Genomic DNA, 23,067 nt, shown 5'->3' on the forward strand with positions numbered 1-23,067 from the left:
GTCCTGGATCATCTTCACTATCATTATTCTGAATTCTTTTTCTGGAAGGTTGCCTATCTCCACTTTGTTTAGTTGTTTTTCTGTGGTTTTACCTTGTTCCTTCATCTGGTACTTAGCCCTCTGCCTTTTAATCTTGTCTATCTTTCTGTGAATGTGGTTTTTGTTCCACAGGCTGCTGGATTGTAGTTCTTCTTGCTTCTGCTGTCTGCCCTCTTTACTAACTTTTAATGTCAGTTTTCATAATGAGTCCATGAAGGAGAAGATTTATAGTTTTCTACTTTGTGCTGTCTTTGTCAGACTTTGGTTTCTGTGTGATGTTGACTTCCTAAAACACATCGGCAGTTTTCCTTCTTTGTATTATAGATAATTTTATTTTTATAATTCTTTGACTATGTGGTATATGTACATAATATCAAATTCAAAAAAGTACAGAATGGCACAAATTAAAAGGTATCTGCCTTCGCCGTCTCCCCGTCCGTCAAGTGGGGATAACGCAATCAACCCGGAGACACGGTGACGGGCGCCTAGTAAACGCTCAGCGCAGGTCTCCAGTGACGCGACCGAAGAAAACAAGCAACACCGGCCTCTTGACTTCGCTCCCCGCCAGTGAACCCCCCAACCCTACACAGGGACAGGAAGCACTTATGTGTTCAAGCTCAGCATGAGTTTGTGATGTGCACCCTGATCTGGAATGTGTCACAGGGTGCAATGGAAAAACACTTTAAAGACATCAAAACAAAAAGTCACCCATCTGATTCACCCAAACGGTGCCCCGTCTCACAGAGATGTCCAGCCCCCATGGCATCCTGGAGATGAGATGGCAAAGTGGTGACATTTTCCTTGACAGTTTTCACTTTGCAGGTTTACCCAGCTCCCCAGTCCTTTCCTTTGCTCATCTTACTGCCCACCACCAGCAGCCAAATATGCAAAAAGAAGGTTGAAACCCCCCCAAAGTATTGAAGTAGAAGAGCTGTAGGAGCCTGGCGGATCAGCCTTTGCTGATCTCCAGTCCTCACAGTCTGACTGCAGTGGCCATATCTGCCCCGTCTGTCCTGAGGCTTATTTCTCTGTGTTGAACATGTCACCTCCTGGAATGTGCAGGGTGCCTCCCATTTACGGGGAGAATCTTAGCATCTTAGAACCGGCAGGGTGGTCTGAGGCTGTTGGGTCCACCTCCCACCCCATAAGACAAGTGCTTTCATGAAACTCACTCTGTGTGGAGGATGTGGTCTTATTTTTTCCAGGAACAGGCGGCCTCTGCCTGCTTAGGCTAATGGATGGCTCTCATGGTGGCGCAGCGTGACCTTTCTTGTCACACAGGGGTCCTCTCCACTTGTCCATGGCTGCCTGTCACACTCAGGCCATCAAACTGCCCCCCGAAGTGGAAAGAGGGTCACCGTCTCAGAGCCAGGCTGTGTCATCTTAGACCCGAGGAAAGGTCACCAGGGAGGACCCTTGCTCCCCGTCCAGTCTGCCCTCCAGATGTTTTGAAGGGGACAGAGCCTAAAGCGTGAACTGAATGAATCTATGAGTGATGAATGAAGGAGAAGGCCTGTGTGCACGTGGGTGGACACGCACACACATGCGCGCGCACGCATGCACACACAGACGCCCCCCTTCCCCACGCACAGTTTTTGGGTGCTGATGCAGATGAAGCCAGCCATGCACCTGATGTTGAAAGTGACGAGGAAAAGCCAAGTCATGGAGGCATCGGGTTCACCTGCTGAGGTTTCCTGGGATCCCCTGGATGTCCCTGGCAGGGACACGTCTGGTGTCACAGAGAATCTGCACTCAGCAAGTGAAGGAAGGGCACCCTGACCGACCTGTTAGAGTCGGGACTAGGAGTATCTTGGAGAAGTAGAGGTGGTCTAATTATGTAAACAATTTTATGTAAATATTTGTAGTCGCTTTTGAAGTTAACACCAAAATAAATCTGTGAACTAGAACTACAGAAGTAAGTTTTCTCACAGGATATTTACACAGTATGTTTATGTTGCAAATCGGAAAACAAAGATAACTTTTAACCACATCTAATCATGCCTAATGTTCCCCCCAGCTGCACTCAGACGGTGGGGTGTCGTCTGTTGTATTTATTTACCAATTCTACAGGCCACAATTTGCTGTAATTTAACCCAATTTCAGAAATTATATGATATGCACAATTAAAAAAAAAAAAAAGGTATCTGCCTTCTATCTGTCTTCCAGCTGCATAGTTCCCTTCTCCAGGGGCAACCATTATCAGTTGCTTTTGTATTCCTTTACAGATATTACACATACGTATACATGCACACACATGCCCCCACACACATATAGAGATTCACCCATGTGATTATATAATAGATGCAGTGCTCTGCATCTTGCTTTTTTCCCCCTTAATATATTTTGGAGATTATCCCATAGCCATTCACAGGACCTCTGCGTCCTATCTAATGAATGCACAGCATTCCATTATGCAGATATAAAATTACTCTTACCAGTTCTCATTTTAAATAGCATTATCATTATCTGTTTCTTAAAAGTTCAAAATAATTTGCCTCTTAAAGCGTAAAGACCTGGGGCTTTTTCAGATCTTTGATAACTTCAGATTTTTCCAATGTTATTAAAGTTTTTCTCTTTTTTCTTGGGTAACTTATTTACCTATTAAAAAAATCCATTCCATCAAGATTTTCAAAGTTATATGCAAAATATTTTGCAAAGGTTCTCCTTTGACTCTTTCAATGGCTTCCTTAGCCACATTCATTTCTCCCTTTTCACTTTTAATTTTGCATTTTTGTGCTCCCTATCTTCTCCTTGATCAGGATATCATGTGGATTATTTCATTGTGTAGCACTGTTTTCAAAGAAACAGCACTTGGGTTTATTCATAATACTTAAACTGGATTTGTTTTTCAATTAGGAAACTTAATTTTTGACCTTGTCTGTATTATTTGGCTCTCTCTGTATTCGTTGTTTATTTTATTGCTCTTTTCTTAAATCTGATGTTTAATTTCTTTATGTTATGTAATGAATATGTCCCCCCAAAATCCATATGTTGAAACTTAATCCCCAATGTGATGGTATTTGGAGGTGGGACATTTGGGAGGTGATTAGGTCATAAGGGTGGAGCCTCATGAGTGGAATTTCTGTCCTGATGAAAGAGACACCAGAGAGTTCTCTAGTCCTTTCCTCCATGTGAGGACAGAGCAAGAAGACTACCTCTGTGAACCAGGAAGTGGGTCCTCACTTCCAGAACTGTGGGAAATAAATGTTTGCTGTTTCTGCCACCTAGTCTGTGGTATTTTGTTATAGCAGCCCGAACAGACTAATTAAGACACTTTATTTTTTGTTATTTTTTTGTTACTCAGGTGTTTAAGGCTATAGAGTCTCTTCTAAACATGGCTTCAGCTGTAGTCCATAAGTTTACATGTGTTACATTTTAATTTTCAATGGTGTCTATATATTTTTCAAGTTGGGTTTTGAATGTTTCTTTGAATTAAGAGTTGCTTATCACAGTATTTTAAATGTCCAGATTATAAGATTTTTTTTTTTTTTTTTTTTTTTTTTTTTTTTTATGGCTGTGTTGGGTCTTCGCCTCTGTGCGAGGGCTCTCTCCAGTTGCGGCAAGTGGGGGCCACTCTTCATCGCAGTGCACAGGCCTCTCACTATCGCGGCCTCTCCCGTTGCGGAGCACAGGCTCCAGACGCGCAGGCTCAGCAGCTGTGGTGCACGGGCCCAGCTGCTCCGCGGCATGTGGGATCCCCCCAGACCAGGGCTCGAACCCATGTCCCCTGCACCGACAGGCAGATTCTCAACCACTGTGCCACCAGGGAAGCCCCAGATTATAAGATTTTGATAATGAATTTCTAGTTTATTGCATTGTAATCAGGTGATGAGGACTTTACTGTTTCAACCTTCCTGAAATTCCCTGTGATGTCTTTGTAACCTATAAAGGCCATGCATTGCAAATTTTCCAAAGGCCCATGAAAAGAAGATATATTTTCTGTTATCAGGGTCTAAATTTAGGTATTACTATCTAGTTCATCTTTATCAATTATTTTGATCAGATTATTTTTTATCTACTTGATTTTCCATAGATTCAGCGTTTAATATCCTCTATGATTATGTTTCTGTTTATTTCTCCTTGCATTTCTATAGTTTGCACATTGTGTATTACATTACTTTATCATTTGATATATCCTGAACCCCACACTTTAGAGGGCCTCCAAATCACAACATATCTCCACCAAAAGTGATGAGAAAACACATCAGGATCCTGTTACTCAGGATTTGGTGCTTGGTTCTTGTACAATACAACTAGTAACTTCTATTCTTGTGCCTAATGAGGTTTAATGCCCTGGGAAAGTGCTTCTCGACCTCTCTTGCTTGATATCATTGAAGAAAAGGTGACTGAGTCTGAATGCCAGGAAGAGTTGTGGGTTGTGGGCTGTGCAACTGCAAAACTGCAGGCAACAGAGATGCACACTGCTATGTGGTGTGGGCAGGATTCGAGCAGTGGGAGGGCTTAAATGAAAGAAAGAAATTGATTTGTCAGATCCTTCCACTCAGATAGCACGAAGGCAACAGAGTCTTGCATTAAAAAAACTAAGTTCCCAGTCGTGCTACACGTATATTTTCTGCTTTTATCAGAAACTTCTGGTACCCTTTCATAGTTTCAGAGGTCTCACAAATTCCAGCAGTACACAGTGGTTTATGTACATTTTGCAACATTAAATAACACGCACTTTTCTAAAATTTGAATATATGAAGGTCACAGCATGACATGTATGAAATCTGATATCAGTTCTTTACACTGATATTAGATAATAGACTGCAACTAGACAGACACTGACATAAAACCGGAAATTATTTTATTTTTATAAAACTAATAAGACTTAACTAAAATGTCAAAATATGGTAAAAAATTAAAATCTAGCATATTTAAATTGACTTAACATGTTTATATTAGTTAATGTACTCTACATTTTGCCCTTTAATTCTAATAAGTAATTTTGAATATTTTACAGGAAATGTAACTTTTTTTAAAACATTCAAAAAATAACCTTTCTAATTTTTTTTATAATTAATTGAGATGCTTAATGAAAATAAATTCAAATTTTACACACTGTGAATACAGATGCAGTTTAGTTTTTAATTCTTTAGCTCAGAGGTCAGCAAATTTTTCTGTAAGGGACCCGGTAGCAACTATTTTGGACTGTTGCAACTGCTCATTTCTGCCATTATAGCACAAAAGGTACCATAGGTAATATGTAAATGAAGGAGTACGGCCAAACTTGGCCCCCAGGCCATAGCTGCAGACTCCTGCATTAAATCATTACTGCCAATGGACACAATTATGTTAAAAAAAATTTTTTTAACTTGATTATAACACCATATTTATTTTACTGAAACAAAGATAAGAAAAATCACTTCTGTGGAATAAATATGTAATAATGTATGAATTATTTCTGCCTTTAATCCATCCAAATATCATCCCTAATAACAGAACATGTGCAACAATAATCAAATTCAGTTATCTTTGATATGTTGCCAATTTTCAATCATATAAAAATCATAGCTTTACCTATACTTTTGGATTTTGTTGCTAAAGAGTTACATTGTCATGGTAGAAGGATAAAAAAGCATTTCTTTTACAGCTTATTAGCTGGATTTATAATTTTTAGATATTTAGACAGGTGGTATGTGACCTCCATTTGTACTCTTTCCTGGGGCCTCACAGACCTCAGGTGTAGGCCTGGATACAACAGTGAGCAAGGGAGTAAACCCCTGCTGCCCTGAATTACATTCTAGTAAATTGTACTGCACATCCATTGACTCTGCTTAGGCTTGGTGATCATCATTTCTCACATGGATTACTGCAATAGCTTCCTTATTGCTCTCCCCACACCTATTTGTGTCCCCCACTTCAATCTATTTTTCACACAACTGTCATATTTTAAAACCATAAGTTGGAAACTATCACTTCTGTCCTTAAAGACCTTCAGTTGCTTTCCATTACATTCAGGATAAAAAAGCATATGATGCCCTCTAAAATCCTGCTCCTCCCTACCTTCCAGTTTTATCTTGTGCACTCCCTTATTCCATACTACATAGTCACACTGGTCTTCTTTGTACCTCATATACGTTGAAGTACTTCTTGCCTCAGGACCTTTGCATATGCCATCCCTCTGGCTGCCATGTTCCTCCTTGCTCCACCGCCTTTTACAGTACTGACTACTTTCCATTCTTTAGAGCTCTGCTTAAACATCATATTCTCAGGGATGACTTTCTGGTCCACCTGATCTAACATATGTGACCTTTGTTATTTTCTGCCATGGCACTACACTGTTAATTTCCTTCAGAGCCTTAGAAAAAAACCTGTAATTATATGTGCTTACCTGTTTGCTTATGTATTTGCTCTCCTGCAAGTTCTTTTCAAGCAGAGACAATTTCTAGTTTATCACTCCCAGTGCCCACCATACTGCCTGGAACTGGTAGTTATAGAAAAGATATCTATAAAACAAACAAATAAAAGCACATTCTGGGCATATCCAACTTGTATATGAAGCCTATATTCCCACAGGGATGGTGGCAATGCCAGGGTCCCTTGAACTAATGATTTTCAAGTGCACTCAAAGCCTTTATTCATGATGTCTCTCCAAGCTGAATTTCCTTCTGCCACCTCTCTCCTCCTTCTAAGTGTTTCTCTCATGGATTCAAGTACACTTCCTCCAACAAGTCTTTGATACCCTCTTTAGCCCCACGTAATAAATCTCTCAACTTTTGCATGTATTACCTGAATCATTCACTCCAGCATAATCTTACGTTGCCTAATTCTTTCTAAATTGAAGTTCCCTCAATAGGGCATTCAGAAGGGACCATGTGCACTTAATCTTGTGGGCAGCACACAGTGAAGCTTCCAAACATACTGAAATTGTTCTTCGTAATAGTCTGGGTTCCCCACCCTACCCTAACACCCAACTCTGGAAAGCAGAGCCTAAAGCAAAGTCTTACTAAAAGGTGGTTTACCTGGGGAAAGGGCCCTAGATAACAGGAGTGGGGGACCAGAGAGAGTGAAACAGGGAAGAAAGGTGTCTTAAATCATATTCCCTAGAAGTAGAGCCTGAGATGGGCATTTCTGTGCAAGTAATTGATTGAAGGAGTGCCCTCAGGAGAAAGTTGTGAGGAAACAAGGGAGTGGGATGGGACAGAGAAGAAATCAAGAAAATCTGTGGCTTTAGTTAAGTCTAGCCTTGGCCTGATCCCGCAAAGAGTTCTGGAATATGAATGGCACCATAGGATCATCCCACTTGGACAGCTTCAGTTAGTCACTGGCTATGGACTGCCCTTTGTCAAGAGTTGAAGAATCTCGTGGATATTTCTGGGGAAGGTGGCTCCTCTCAATAGAAGGTAATTCTCTTGAGAAGGGTTCATCTGTGAGGCCTTTGCATCCAATACTATAAGCAGCTGGGTCATGATGTGCTGACTCAGTAAAGTTGATCTTGATGGGGCTCCAACAGCATCTTATGTGCAGTGAAATGCAATAGAAGGGTATATTCTGAAGTTGATCACCACTGTGGGCAACTGGGGCTCAGTCAGGCTGGAACTCTCTGAGAAACCTTATGTGCTTCAGATGTATATGTATAATGTGAACAAAGCATGGAAGAGGACAGTAATTCTTCACCAGTTCCCATCCTGCACTAGTCAGGGATTACTTCATGGTTTAATAACTCTCACACAAGTTATCAGAGAAGCTGTAAGGCAGAAAATGGGGATACCCAATTCAGCTTAGGCAAGAGGCTTCGGGTCACACCTGCCCTAAGCTGGTTTCCACAGCAATGGCCTGAGTAAAAAGTGAGACAAAAGAATACGAGTTGGCTCAGCCATAAAAAGAAACGAAATTGAGTTATTTGTAGTGAGGTGGATGGACCTAGAGACTGTCATACAGAGTGAAGTAAGTCAGAAAGAGAAAAATAAAATACCGTATGCTAACACATATATATGGAATCTAAAAAAAAAAAAAAAAAAAGTGGTTCTGAAGAACATAGGGGCAGGACAGGAATAAAGACTCAGACATAGAGAATGGACTTGAGGACACGGGGGAGGGGGAAGGGTAACCTGGGACAAAGTGAGAGAGTGGCATGGACTTATATATACCAAGTGTAAAATGGATAGCTAGTGGGAAGCAGCCGCATAGCACAGGGAGATCCGCTCAGTGCTCTGTGACCACCTAGCGGGGTGGGATAGGGAGGGTGGGAGGGAGATGAAGAGGGAGGAGATATGGGGATATATGTATATGCACAGCTGATTCACTTTGTTATAAAGCAGAAACTAACACACCATTGTAAAGCAATTATACTCCAATAAAGATGTTAAAAAAATTAAAAAAATAAAAAAAATAAAAAATATATATGAGTTGGGCCATAAGAAGTATACAACACATTAATTAGGTTCCTTAGATCTACGGAGAATATGGCTAATCTGTCCTACTCTTATGTAAATGCCCTACCAGGAATTTTCACGGAGCTAAAGCTGTCCTTTTTACTGCTCCTCTTAGATATCTTGGACTATCTGCCTGATATGCATTTTCAGTCACATCATGTGGCCTTAACAGATCAAGATTAGGTGAAAGAAAAAGGATAATTAAATTATCAGTCTCATGGCAGTATCAAGCTCTCTGTATTTTTCTTAGTCACTGCCATTGATGATAATATTTCATTCTGCAGTGATGATTAGATATGGAAAATTTCACTTAAACATTCAGATATTGTCTATAAGGAGAGCAATGATGAACTCATCTAGGCTCTATATACTGTTGTTGATCATAACGTGTGTGTATTGCAAAGTGGTCCCTGAACACCATTTTTAATGGCAAACAGTGATTCCTTCCCCCAACAAATTAAACAAAAATGATAAGTTCCCACACTGAAACAAATTTGCAAGATAGCACATTTCCTTCAATTCACACAGTCTTTAAGAAGTATTGTTCATGGGACTTCCCTGGTGGCACAGTGGTTAAGAATCTGCCTGCCAATGCAGGGGACATGGGTTTGAGCCCTGGTCCAGGAAGATCCCACATGCCGCGGAGCAACTAAGCCCATCCGCCACAACTACTGAGCCTGTGCTGTAGAGCCCGCGAGCCAGAGCTACTGAGCCCATGTGCCACAACTACTGAAGCCTGCATGCCTAGAGGCCTTGTTCCACAACAAAGAGAAGCCACCACAATGAGAAGCCCGCGCACCACAATGAAGAGTAACCCCCACTTGCCGCAACTAGAGAAAAGCCCGTGCACAGCAACAAAGACCTAACGTAGCCAAAAATAAAGAAATTAATTAATTAATTTTTTAAAAAAGGAAGTATTGTTCATGACGGTTAGAAACATATAACATCCAACCTTCCTGTTTAACAGCCCAGCAAGGACTCCAATGCACAGTTCATTATTGTCATTATGAAAGAATTTCTGCCAACAAGTTACAGTCAGGTTACTATCATTCAATCATGTCGCTAATAGGAATAATTTCATGCTAATTGGCATATACTAGACAAGAGAAGAACATAAATAGCTGCTGGAATCATTAATGATTTGTGCTGACTTTCATGGTAAAAATGACAATATATTAGTTTACCAGATGTTGGATCAAGCCATGGGCCATTAACAGGGGGGTGTTCTCTGAATGTTTTCAGAACAAATACCAGCTGGTTTATTTTCAGCTTGCAGACATAATCCCATGCATCCCCTATCAGATCCACCACAATCCTGTCAGATACATCATAAATTAAAAGCTCATGGGCTCATTACGGGCTCTTATCCTTAAAAGCAACACATTGTCCTGCCGAGACCGAAAATATTAAATGAACATTTAAAGAAACTGCAAAATGCATTGCCTTGAAAAAATAAGATCCCCCTTAAATCTATATATGGTACTCAAATATTCAAAATGTCCTTCATCGTCAATTTTGCATCAACGTTTATAAACAAACAAGCAAATAAATTCTTGTCCTGTCAAGAAGGCTTTCAGGCCAAGTCTCTTAGGAATGGGGTGTGGGTTTATTAGTAAACTTAATATGCTACATTCAGAAGAACAGAGGCACTGGCATCAAATAAACAAGTTTAAAAACAAAAAATCTCACTCCAGGAAATTTAACGTATACTATGTTAGTAACTAGGACGACTCATATTTCTCAGCAATTGCTGCACAAATAACATTTACATTGAGAAAAAGCTCCCATCTTTCCTGAATCTTCAGAACGAATGTAAAGCTTATTTAAATTCCTTTTCTGTCTTGCCTTTGTACACGGTTCCTCTCCCAATAAAGAGCAAACCTATTGGAAGACAAAGGGATGTTTGCAAAACAAAACCGAAATAGATAATTAAAAAACGGAAGAGTTCCTGTTTTCAACAGTTGATTGCATGACAGTCACCATTTCTCAGGATCAGGTTATCCACCTGGAAAGTGTAAGAAAACAAATCTTCCAATTAGCACTTATTGGGCAAAGTGCTGAGTTTCAAGAATCAAAACCTTGATCGGTAGGATGGCTTTTCGTGTGTAAAAAGCGCCCTAGTAAGGCGACCAGGGCCCGTTGTTGCCCCGCATTCTATCACCATGAGTTGTGTGTGCGGCATGACTCCTGTAATTATCGCCTATATGTACAGTAATTGTTAATGAGCACATTCGTAACCAGCCGCCACCAGAAACAGGATGGCATTCTTACAGCGTGATTAGGGGTTTTATGAGCATTTTGGGGTGGGGGACACTTTCTCACTGAGGACTCTTCCGCCCCATTCACGCTCATTCAGCTCTTTCTCAGGGAAGTTAAAAGCTGCAGTGATAATCCCTTAAGTATGACTTGGAAGAGTATAAAAGGTGCAGTGTATAAGCAGTTGGATGAGGAAGGCTTTTATGTGGAAAGTCACTGAATGGGTGGCTGAGGACAGCGTGAGTGGGGAAAGAGAGGGGTGGACTTTTCTTCCTAAGGTGGTGAGAGAAGCGGGTATGACCAGGGCAGCTCAATTCCCTTTCATCATCCGATTGCTGCGTTGTCCCTGCCCCTTGTTTCACCTTGTTTCTCAGGGCCAACCAGCTCCTTGCTGCCATTTTGCTCTCAAAGGGGGAGGGGGGAGCAATGCGATTTTTGGTAGGGACCCAGTTTCTCGCTGAATGCCAACTCAGCCAGCTGGCACCGAACAGGCCAAGCCTTCTTCAGAGGGGGTTAGCAAAATCCAAATTAGCATGCTCCATTTTAAAAACTTGCTTTTATTTAAAGACTAATTCATGACAAACAGTGGCTCCCCCACTGAGGTCTGGTGCCCCGGGAGCTGGCACCCAACCAAACACATGCAACTAATTGCCACCCTTGGATGACACGCAACTAACAAGCTCCATTTTGAGGCAGCAGATTCACTAAGAATGTAACCCCGGAAGGCAGCAGACACAGAAAAGCTCCTTTCATAACCCTGTCCTAGGCTAACCATGGCAGCAAAGCGCCTGAAAAACACTTTTGTTTCCCTGTACCGAGGATTTATCTCCACTAATGGCTGCAACCATGGATAACTTAGAGGAAGGTGGCCAAGGGCACTGCGATCCCCCATCATGATTATCTGAAGCAGGGGCTCTGCCCTTCTCTTTGCTCAAGGAAATAGGAGAAGCTGCCCACTATCTCAAAGGTCTGCATCTTGCCCCATTTGCAAATCTATGGACATCCAGTACTTCCCCCCCTCATACTTTGGTTTAGATGCTCAGACCTCCTTTATATAAGCAAAAACTCTGGAGCCAGGATGTCTAGGTTCAAATCCCAGCTCCACCATTTCCTAGTAACTGGCAAGTAATTTAATCCACCCATGCCTCAGTTTCCCCAACTATAAATTGGGATAACACTATACTAGCACATACCTTGTAGGGTTATTATGAGTGTGGATGTGTTAACATAACAATGTGTGAAGGACAGTGTGTAGCAAGCATATCATCACTCCTTTACGAAGGAAGCCCTCTGAGTCTGAGATGGCTCAGCCTTATGAAGGAAAATTTCCCTTTGCATATTCTACATTTCAGTCAAAGTGCACATCTCACCATAAACTTCCCAGGGTTACGCCTCTAAGCCTTTGCTCACTATTCCTTCCTCTCTTCCCCACTGCCCAACCTATCATGACCAAATCCTATCTACCCTCCAAAGCCCTCCTTCAACTCCACCTCCACCAGGAGTCTTCCCTGCCATTCAGTTGCAATGAATCCCTTCAGTCTTGGCATGCCCATGGTATTTCCACGAACAAATGAAAGTATTTTATGTGCCTGTTATATTTCCTCTTCTAGACTGACAGCTCCTTCTGATCATAATCTGTAACTGGCACATAGTAGGCACTCAATGAACATTTGGTGAATAAGTAGATGTTTGAGTAAAACATTTGCTCTGCATAAATGAGTAGCTTTATACCATGGTTATGCTAGATACTACTTAATGAGAAGGGAAGGAGAATCATTTCCTAAGGACTTTCATGGTTGCTTTGGCCCAAACTGAGAGTTCCATTTAACTTGTCATTGACTTAAGCTCACAAATCAAACCCGCAGGAGGATTTGTCAATAACCATATTAGTCTTCTAGGACTGACATAACAAAATACCACAGAAGTGTACTTCTCAACAGTTCTAGGGGCTGAAAGTGCAAGATCAAGATGTCAGCACATTTGATTTCCCCTGAGGCCTCTCTCCTTGGCTTGCAGAAGGTCACCTTCTCGTTGTGCACATGATTTCTTCTCTCTGTGGCTGCATCTCTGGTGTCTTTTCCTCTTTTTATAAGAACACCAGTCATATTGGATTAGGGCCTCACCCTTATGACCTCATTTAACCCTTATTACCTCTTTAAGGGCCCTCTCTCCAAATACAGTCACATTGGAGGTTAGAGCTTCAACATACGAATTTTGGAGGGACAAAATTTAGTCCATAACAATAACATATACAAATACTCAAAACATGAGTATTCTGGAAGTTACTTAAGTCCACGGGAGATGGGAGGTCAGGGAAAGCATGCATAATTCATTGCTCCTTGAGGTGAGTCTTAATTGCATTCAGGCCCTGATTATATTAGCAAAACATTCAGCCAGTGGAAGCAGATTTGGCACTCAAATACACACTGTCTTATTTAGATGAAAAACTCAACTCTCTTCAGAATTTGTGGGATTCAGTTGGGGGGCCCAGACACTCTTCCCTTAGAGATAGAAGAACATCAGCAACCCTGGCAACATCCACAATAACACTGGCTGCTTTTAAAGCCACAGCCTCTCCCCAAAACACGTCTAAATTTCCAGCTAAACCCTTGTGCATTTTCTAGGATAAGGCTCACTTCACTCCTTCTAGGATACAATTTATCCGAATCCTATCTTTCTGAATACAGGCACAGAGCTTTACATAGCTGAATACAGGCACAGAGCTTTACATAGCCCTGGAAATCCCAACCAGGTTCTCATGCCAGCATTCCTTTCTTAGGCATTTTCTCATTCTAATTGCTGTTACCAGCATATACAGTTACTACTAGATAGTTTGACTTTCTCACATTTTTCAAATCACTAATTCCCAATTAGGCAGATCCCTCACATCAATCCATAAGTTAATGGCCCCCATGGTATTTGTTCATAGCCCTCTCCTAAGACACTTAATACTTTTTACCTGGTAGAATAATGATTTATAGACATATGTGTCTCTCTTGCCAGATTTTTGAACTTCTTAAGGTTAGAATTGTGTTGGATCCATTGTTTCTTCCCAACCAGTGTCTAGCCTGATATGGCACACAGCAGTCACAGTAGGAGTTGCCTGTAGTTCACACAGACTTTTTGGGAGTGTAATAGCAACTCTAAGCAGCTAAGTATCAGAAGCAACACATCACAAAGTCATCCAGCTCCATTACGGGTGAAGTCAACACCTTAGAGAGACCAAATACCTCTCTCCATTTTTAATCCAAAGCTTCTAGTCAGTTGACCCAGAAACTCCCCACACCTCTACCGTGACCTACCAGTTTGTCTAAAATAATAAAGAGGAAAATGAGAGCCTATTAGCTCCACTTCCATTCTCCAGTCAATCATCATTCTAAATTATTAATCAGTTGAAGTATTGCCAAGAAATATTCAGGCCCCTTTCCAAAAGTATAAAGTAGTCATTTTTCAAGTGAACAATTAACCAGTTTATTCATCTAGAAGTCACAGAATTTATAGAAAAGCTGATTCTTTCCCTTTTTTTGTCTTTTTTTTTTTTCCTTTTGGACGTTGCAGGAGGTAAGAGAGAGATAGGTGAAACTCAAATATAGCTTCCTTTCATTCACTCATTTATTGAGTTACAGAATCCAAGTTTATAAAAGATGTTTTAAAATATTTCCTGACCATAAGCATCTGTAACACTGTCCCAGTAGTATGACACTCCTGACTAATCACTGCTGGCAAGGACAAAGTGATCAACTGTCACCACCCTTTCTTCTCCATGATTGATTTGGTAAAGCAACCATAACTGATGATTTCAAGGAGCTTATATTCTGGGGGAGGAGACAGTCAAAAGAGAAGGTAAACCAAAAAATAAATAAAACAGCAGTGGTAACTTTTACAAAAGAAACAAAAAGGGGCTAAGAAAAGGAGAAGATGTACCTTAAGCAAGATGTTAGTAGTGGGACTTGTAATCGATGGATCAGAAGAATTCTGAAACTGGGGACCTAGTATGTAATCAAATCCAAGGTATGAAAGTGGCATGGAGAATTTTAAAAAGACATTTAGTTCTAGTTACCAACTGACCTCAGAGACTCTAAATTTCCAGGGCATCTACTTCTCTGTCTTTTATTTTAGTCACGTGTTGTTTCACTACTATTATCACAATTTCTTAGCAGTAATTTTCTGAGCAAGAGATATAGTGTGCAATTGGCGTTGTCAGTCTCATCTGATGCTCATTAACAATCCCAACTTTTATGTAAGCGATGTACGTTTAAAGGGAGTGCAGTATGTAGCTAAAAAACTTTTTTTCTTTTATCTTTTTTGGCTTTTTTTTTTTCCCCCCTGGAGGGAAGGTGAACAACAATATTTAGTTTCAACTATATCTTTAGAAGGTTGCTTAGGCATATTTTGATAGCCTTGTCAATAAGAGTGGAGTTCAGGACAATTAAATATCCTTTAATTTTTAAGTAGATACTCTGGGGTATATGACCTTCCTAGGTCCTAGGCACCTTTTCTTTGGGAGGCTCAACACAATATTATATATGATACATTATAATAAAGAAGTGTTCAGTGAAAAATTTTTGAGAAGATTTTTGTATTTTTGCATTTGAAATTATTTGGTTGCACACAATTTGGTTTATTAAATTTTAAAATTGGCTAAAATTTCTCAACAATCATCATGCAATTCAGACATTCTTAAGACGTGAGAAAAGCAAACTCATAAAATGTCTCTAAACATAGACTCTTTATAATTACTAAATTTAGTAATTAATAGCAATAGCACCATGTTCTATTTTGTTGACATTTCATTAACTATCTAATTGTCCTGACTCTGCAATTTCTACATACTTCAAATCCAAAATCATTTTCTTTTCCTTTTAGTTCTCAATATTTTTCTAAGCCCTTGAAAAATGCATTGGCCCTAGTCGTTAGGCCCAGGTGTCTAAAGGTTAAAGAAGCTACAAAGTGTGTGTGCATCCCTCGATCTCATAATAGTGGTGGTGATGCTGTGGGGGGTTAGCCCCCAAAAAAACTAATGCCATTATAACCATGCATGATCCCAGGCAGCCTAAATGAATGTACCAAAATCCCTTTTTTAAAGAAAAAAAAAGCCTGCCCTGCTTTTACTGTGATTTATGCACTTTCCTCTGAAGTTCCACTCAACTTCACTTATAAAGATCATCTTGCTTCTCGAGCAAATTCTCATACCTTAGGGCATAAGAATCACCTAGAGTTCTGGTTAAAAAAATGGAGACTCCTGGGTCCTGTCTCCAAAGAATCTCATTTATAGATCTAAGTGGAGCTCAGAAATCAGAGTTTTTAACCTTCTGAAACCCTGAAGTGTTTATTGGTTGCTAAGCCATTGGTTGATGCCTTGTGATTGATGATAAGAGCTGCTGAATCAGTTGAATTGAAATGCTGGATGAGTCGAGTCAATTTAGGCCAGGCTCTGTCAACCCTGGCTCATATTAGAATAACCTGGAGAGCTTTTAAAAACACTTACCCCCCAAGGATTCTGATTTATTTGATCTGGGGTGGAGCTTGGGCACTGGTATTTTTTAGAGCTACCATGCAAACAAATCAAACAGCCTAATTATCATAGGTCATGATAGCCTAAGGGTATCAGCTCTCAAAAGGGGTTAACTCACCCATTGAGGTGATGCTAAGGCCTAAACCTCCTAAAATGAAAACACAGCAGCAGAGATTTAGCAAAACTAAAACCCATCCAGATCTCTTATTCCCAGTTTGTTTCAGCCTCAACACACCCAAGTTGGCCTTAGAGCTATAGCACAAAAAGGTGAGCCCTTTACTTTGGTTTTCATCTCCTGGCAGAATGATTTAGTAGCTCTATTATAAAAGCAACTCCATTATCATTACAGTGTTTGAATTATAAACGAAACCAAAAAAGATGCAGAAGGAACAGTCCTTTAATCAAAACTGTAAAATAGAACAATTTCTGGCTGCACTTAAAAGCAAACTCCGAAATATGAAGAGTAAACTCTCCAGCCCTTTGATTCCTGCCTCTTTCCTGTAAGAGCGACACTACACATTTTTTCAATTAAGCAGTTTGACAACCTGAAGAAACTTACAGCGCATGATTTAATGAGCATATACTGTATGCATGGTAATCGGCAGGCTGACAGTTTGCTCATTTCAAACTGACAAGAGAGCACTACACATTAGTAAAAAGGTTTTGGGAGGGACTCTTTTCATTAAGTAAGCTTTACGGTTAAAGAACATTCTAACTGTATTGGCAAAGCTGTCACTAGTGGTCCCAGGGTGACCTTACTCTCTGTCACTCTCCAAGTCCTCAAGTCTTGACCAAGAAATTATTTTTTAAAAAACAAAACACAAACACAAAATATAGACATTTTGATGCTCTCAGGGGTATGTGGAGTCTTCTGAGTCACAACTCCATCTGTGATTTCACATAACACTAATTCTAACCCAGTGTGTGCTGGTTCTTCACAATGACAGCTTTATAAACTGGAATACTTCTTGGAAATAATACCAGTACTGTTAAACTCTTCCATATTTTAGAAGCAGTGAAATGTAGTAGAAAAATCAAGGGCTTTGGTGACGTAGAGATAGGGGTTCAAGTTTTGTTTGTTTTTTTTTAACATCTTTATTGGAGTATAATTGCTTTACAATGGTGTGTTAGTTTCTGCTTTATAACAAAGTGAATCAGTTGTACATATACATACGTTCCCATATCTCTTCCCTCTTGCTTCTCCCTCCCTCCCACCCTCCCTATCCCACCCCTCTAGGTGGTCACAAAGCACCGAGCTGATCTCCCTGTGCTATGCGGCTGCTTCCCACTAGCTATCTATTTTACGTTTGGTAGTGTATATATGTCCATGCCACTCTCTCACTTTGTCACAGCTTACCCTTCCCCCTCCCCATATCCTCAAGTCCATTCTCTAGTAGGTCTGTGTCTTTATTCCCATCTTGCCACTAGGTTCTTCATGACCTTTTTTTTTTTTTCTCTTAGATTCCATATATATGTGTTAGCATACGGTATTTGTTTTTCTCTTTCTGACTTACTTCACTCTGTATGACACACTCTAGGTCCATCCACCTCACTACAAATAACGCAATTTCGTTTCTTTTCATGGCTGAGTAATATTCCATTGTATATATGTGCCACATCTTCTTTATCCATTCATCTGTTGATGGACACTTAGGTTGCTTCCATGTCCTGGCTATTGTAAATAGAGCTGCAATGAACATTTTGGTACATGACTCTTTTTGAATTATGGTTTCCTCAGGGTATATGCCCAGTAGTGGGATTGCTGGGTCATATGGTAATTCTATTTTTAGTTTTTAAAGGAACCTCCATACTGTTCTCCATAGTGGCTGTATCAATTTACATTCCCACCAACAGTGCAAGAGTGTTCCCTTCTCTCCACACCCTCTCCAGCATTTATTGTTTCTAGATTTTTTGAGATGGCCATTCTGACCGGTGTGAGATGATATCTCATTGTAGTTTTGATTTGCATTTCTCTAATGATTAATGATGTTGAGCATTCTTTCATGTGTTTGTTGGCAATCTGTATATCTTCTTTGGAGAAATGTCTATTTAGGTCTTCTGCCCATTTTTGGATTGGGTTGTTTGTTTTTTTGATATTGAGCTGCATGAGCTGCTTGTAAATTTTGGAGATTAATCCTTTGTCAGTTGCTTCATTTGCAAATATTTTCTCCCATTCTGAGGGTTGTCTTTTGGTCTTGTTTATGGTTTCCTTTGCTGTGCAAAAGCTTTTAGGTTTCATTAGGTCCCATCTGTTTATTTTTGTTTGCAGAGAAAGCTTTTGACAAAATTCAACACCCATTTATGATAAAAAACCCTGCAGAAAGTAGGCATAGAGGGAACTTTCCTCAACATAATAAAGGCCATATATGACAAACCCACAGCCAACATCATCCTCAATGGTGAAAAACTGAAACCATTTCCACTAAGATCAGGAACAAGACAAGGTTGCCCACTCTCACCACTATTATTCAACATAATTTTGGAAGTTTTAGCCACAGCAATCAGAGAAGAAAAAGAAATAAAAGGAATCCAAATAGGAAAAGAAGAAGTAAAGCCGTCACTGTTTGCAGATGACATGATACTATACATAGAGAATCCTAAAGATGCTACCAGAAAACTCCTAGAGCTAATCAATGAATGTGGTAAAGTAGCAGGATACAAAATTAATGCACAGAAATCTCTTGCATTTCTATACACTAATGATGAAAAATCTGAAAGTGAAATTAAGAAAACACTCCCGTTTACCATTGCAACAAAAAGAATAAAATATCTAGGAATAAACCTACCTAAGGAGACAAAAGACCTGTATGCAGAAAATTATAAGACACTGATGAAAGAAATTAAAGATGATACAAATAGATGGAGAGATATACCGTGTTCCTGGATTGGAAGAATCAACATTGTGAAAATGACTCTACTACCCAAAGCAATCTACAGATTCAATGCAATCCCTATCAAACTACCACTGGCATTTTTCACAGAACTAGAACAAAAAATTTCACAATTTGTATGGAAACACAAAAGACCCCGAATAGCCAAAGCAATCTTGAGAACGAAAAATGGAGCTGGAGGAATCAGGCTCCCTGACTTCAGACTATACTACAAAGCTACAGTAATCAAGACAGTATGGTACTGGCACAACAACAGAAATATAGATCAATGGAACAGGATAGAAAGCCCAGAGATAAACCCACGCACATATGGTCACCTTATATTTGATAAAGGAGGCAAGCATATACAGTGGAGAAAAGACAGCCTCTTCAATAAGTGGTGCTGGGAAAACTGGACAGGTACATGTAAAAGTATGACATTAGAACACTCCCTAACACCATACACAAAAATAAACTCAAAATGGATTAAAGACCTAAATGTAAGGCCATACACTATCAAACTCTTAGGGGTTCAAGTTTTGACTAAAACCTTTATACATGGCCTTGGTCAAGTGACATCACTTCTCTGGGGCTCAGCTGCCTAACTTATGAAACACAGACAGTAACATCTACTTTGTATGGGGAAGACTGTAAAAATGCTTCACGGTTACTGACAACATAGGGGCACTTAAATAAATAGTAACTAGATGACCCATAGTAGTTCAGACTCTGGAGTTTTAACTAAGTTAACTACAGTCAAACTCCTTAGATTTCTACCATGAACCTTTATTGGAGTTATATACAGACAACAGTAAACTAACATTTATGTACCAGTGTGGTCTCAATCATTCCTACCAAGATTCTGAAAGGTAGATGTTATTACCCCATTTTTATGAAATCTCAAATACAGGAAGGGATCTTCAAGATCACATGAGAAGTTTCTGACATGTTTTAACATATCTGATCATAAGAATATGCAACTTCCTGTGTTTCCCTCTTTGCTCTGCCTGCCAGAAAACCCAAGAGTGAATTTATGTGCTTAGTATATATTCGCAACCCTGTTAGCAACAGTGACTGGTGGATTTCTTTTCTGATTTTCTATGTATATTTTATTAATCTTATTTTAAATTGGTTATAAACCATCACAAATGAGGTACTATTTCTTAGCTAGCTAATAAAGAAGCTAGTAATAACTAGGATTTGTGTCACGTGATTCCAGGCTAGGCACCCTCACATATATTTGACATACAGATATCCACACTCTCCAACTATGCTTTTTTTCACTTGTGTTGAGCTTTGATTCCACAATTTTATGAAATGGTTGTTAGCCTGAAGTGATGAGTCACCTGTGTCTCGACGCAAAATTGAGATAGTCCTCAAAAAATTCTAGACTCAAAAATAAAGTAATCTCATTGGAATTTTATCAGGTATATACACTAATTTATAATTCTTATCTTAATGTAATAACCTATCTATTATTATCAAACAGTAACTCTGGTAAAACCTTTTGTCTTAAAGTTTAATTTCTCTGATATTAATATAGGCACTCTAGACTTCTTATGCTATTTCCATGGTGTATCTTTTTCCACCAACTGACTTTAAACTTAACTGTATCTTTATATTTAAAGTTTATCTTTTAACAGAAAATAGTTTTTTTTTAATCCATCCTGATAAACTCTGATTTTTAATTAAAGTATTTAGTCCATTAACATTTAATATAATTAAATATGATTAGCATGATATGGTTGCATTTAGAGCTACAATTTCATTGTTTGGTTTCTGTTTGCCCCCTCTGTTTCTTGTTCTCTGTTCGTTCTTTCCTGCATTCTTTTGGGATCATTTGAAAGGTGTTTAGGATTCTACTTTAATTTATCTATTGGATTTTTAGTGATAGTTCTAAGCAGTAAAATATACATTCTTGACCTTTCACAGTTTACTTAGAGTTCATTTCATACCACCTCATATAAAATCGAAAACCATACAACTGTATAAGTCCATTTACTATGCAGCCCCCTCATTATTTATGCTATAATTGTCTTATGTATGACATCTACACACAGCACATTATAAGCACCACAAGACAGTGTTATGATTTGGCTTTAAAAAGTTCTGTGTATTTTAAAGACACTGAGATGAAAAAAATACTCTTTTATATTTACAATCTCTGACATTCTTCATTCCTTCCTGAAGATTTAAGATTCCATCTGGTGTTATCTCACTTCAGCCTGAATAACTTCCTTTAGCATTTCTTGTGATGTAGGTCTGCTGGCAATGAATTCTCTTAGTTTACTTTTATCTGAAAATGTCTTTAATTAGCCTTCATTCTCGAAGGATATTTTCACTATATATAGATTTCTGGGTTAACAGGGTTTTTTTTCCTCTCTTCAAAAACATCATTTTAGTTTTTCTAGACTCTGTAGTTTCTGATGAGAAGGTAGTGCTAATTTAAAGCACTGTTTCCTGGAAGGTAACATGCCATTTTTCTCTGGCTATTATCAAAATTTTCTCCTTATTGTTGGTGTCCAGCAGTTTGAATACGATGTGCACAGGCATAGTTTTCTTCAAATTTATCCTGTTTGAGGTTCACTGACTTTCTTGATTTGTAAATGTATGTGTTTCATCAAATTTAAAAAATGTTGGCCGTTATTTCTCCAAATATTTTTCTGTCCCATTCTCTTTCTTCTCTCCTTCTGAGACTCCAATTACTTGTATGTTAGACATTTTTACTTATGTCACACAGGCCCCCGAGGCCCTTTTCATTTTTTTCTGTTCAGTTTTTTAAATCTTTTTTCTTTCCGTTCTTCAGAAAGAAAATTTCTACTGCTCTATCTTTAGGTTCACTGACACCTTCTTCTGTTATTTCCAATGGATGTAAGCTCAGTGAATTCTTATTTCAAATATTGTATTTTTCAGTTCTGGAATTGCCATTTGGTTCTTTTCTGTAGTTTCTATTTACTATGTTTTTACTCATTATGAGTGTATCTTTCTGTCCTCATTGAGCATGGTTATAATAGCTGCTTTAAAATCTTTGCTAATTCCCACCTTTGGGTCATCTTGGAATTAGTCTTGCCTTTTCTCTTCAGAAGGGGTCACATTTTCTTGGTTCTTCATATGCTCTGTAATTCGGGGTTGTATCATGGGAATGTATGAATGTGAATATTATGGAGTAAAGACTCTAAAATCTGTTAGACTTCTTTGAAGAACACTGATTTATTTGTTTTAGCAGGCAACTAATTCAGTTATACACAAATTGAAAACTATCTCTCGGGTGGCAGCTCAAATCTCAATTCAGTTCTTTCATCTTTAGCTGTGCTACTTTATATCTGCTCCACGCGTTCGTGGTTCAGGGGTCAGTCAAAACTTTGGGTAGTATTTATTCGCTGAATTGGGAGCCTCCCCTGTCTTCCTCTCTCCTTTCCAGAATTCTAGCTTCATTATCCAGTGGCTGTGGTTGCCCTGAACCCTGTTATTTGGGTCTTCAAACCAAAAAGAACGTGTTTTTTCTACTGGAATTAGTCACCCCAAGTGACATTAATTAACCTCAACATGTCCTCAGTCGAAAAGCTGTAAAACGGGGAACTCACTCTGCGCTGGCCCCTGCTTCCAAGTGTTGAATCTCAATTCCCTTTCAGAATCTACCTGCTTATTTTCACTCTCTAAAGCTTTCAGGTAATTTTTCCCCCATACTTTATAGTTGTTATCTGTGAAAATGCCAGGTTCAGTAGAGTTCACTTAGCCATACTAGAAATGGAAACAAGTAAAAACATATAGGAAATATTCCTTTGCATTTAGCAGTTTCTCTCCTCAAAATACTCAACCTCCATTCACTACCTCACCTAGTGATATTGGGTTTTGGTTTTAACTAGAAACATAAGTCACACTCAGAGCTTCCTTGATCATCCTGCCAAATACATGAGGAGACTTGGAATGAAAGTACAGCATAAAGTTAAATGATAAAATATAAAACATCAATCAGATCTGGCTTTTACACTGGCAGCATGTAATCTCA

The 23,067-nt window shown here is 39.2% G+C and overlaps 1 protein-coding gene and 1 long non-coding RNA gene across 16 annotated transcripts in view; one reads left to right on the forward strand and one right to left on the reverse strand.

The window, feature by feature from the left end:
* FHIT (fragile histidine triad diadenosine triphosphatase) overlaps nucleotides 1–23,067 on the reverse strand; it is a 1,480,075-nt gene that overhangs the window by 1,035,365 nt on the left and 421,643 nt on the right. Inside the window, exon 1 of one of the 15 annotated variants that reach the window (XM_082412419.1) lies at nucleotides 1,212–1,288. The exons of the other annotated variants lie outside the window; for them this stretch is intronic. The gene's annotated coding sequence lies outside the window, so the exon portion shown is untranslated. Of the gene's footprint in view, nucleotides 1–1,211; nucleotides 1,289–23,067 lie in introns of those variants that run through there. 15 annotated transcript variants of the gene reach the window in all.
* On the forward strand, nucleotides 3,401–22,936 carry LOC309637592. The gene is made up of 2 exons (XR_014250688.1): nucleotides 3,401–3,501; nucleotides 3,811–22,936. It is a non-coding gene; the product is annotated as an uncharacterized lncRNA (long non-coding RNA).

This window comes from Balaenoptera physalus, assembly GCF_965194825.1.
Source record: "Balaenoptera physalus genome assembly, chromosome: 11".
NCBI lineage: Eukaryota > Metazoa > Chordata > Mammalia > Artiodactyla > Balaenopteridae > Balaenoptera > Balaenoptera physalus.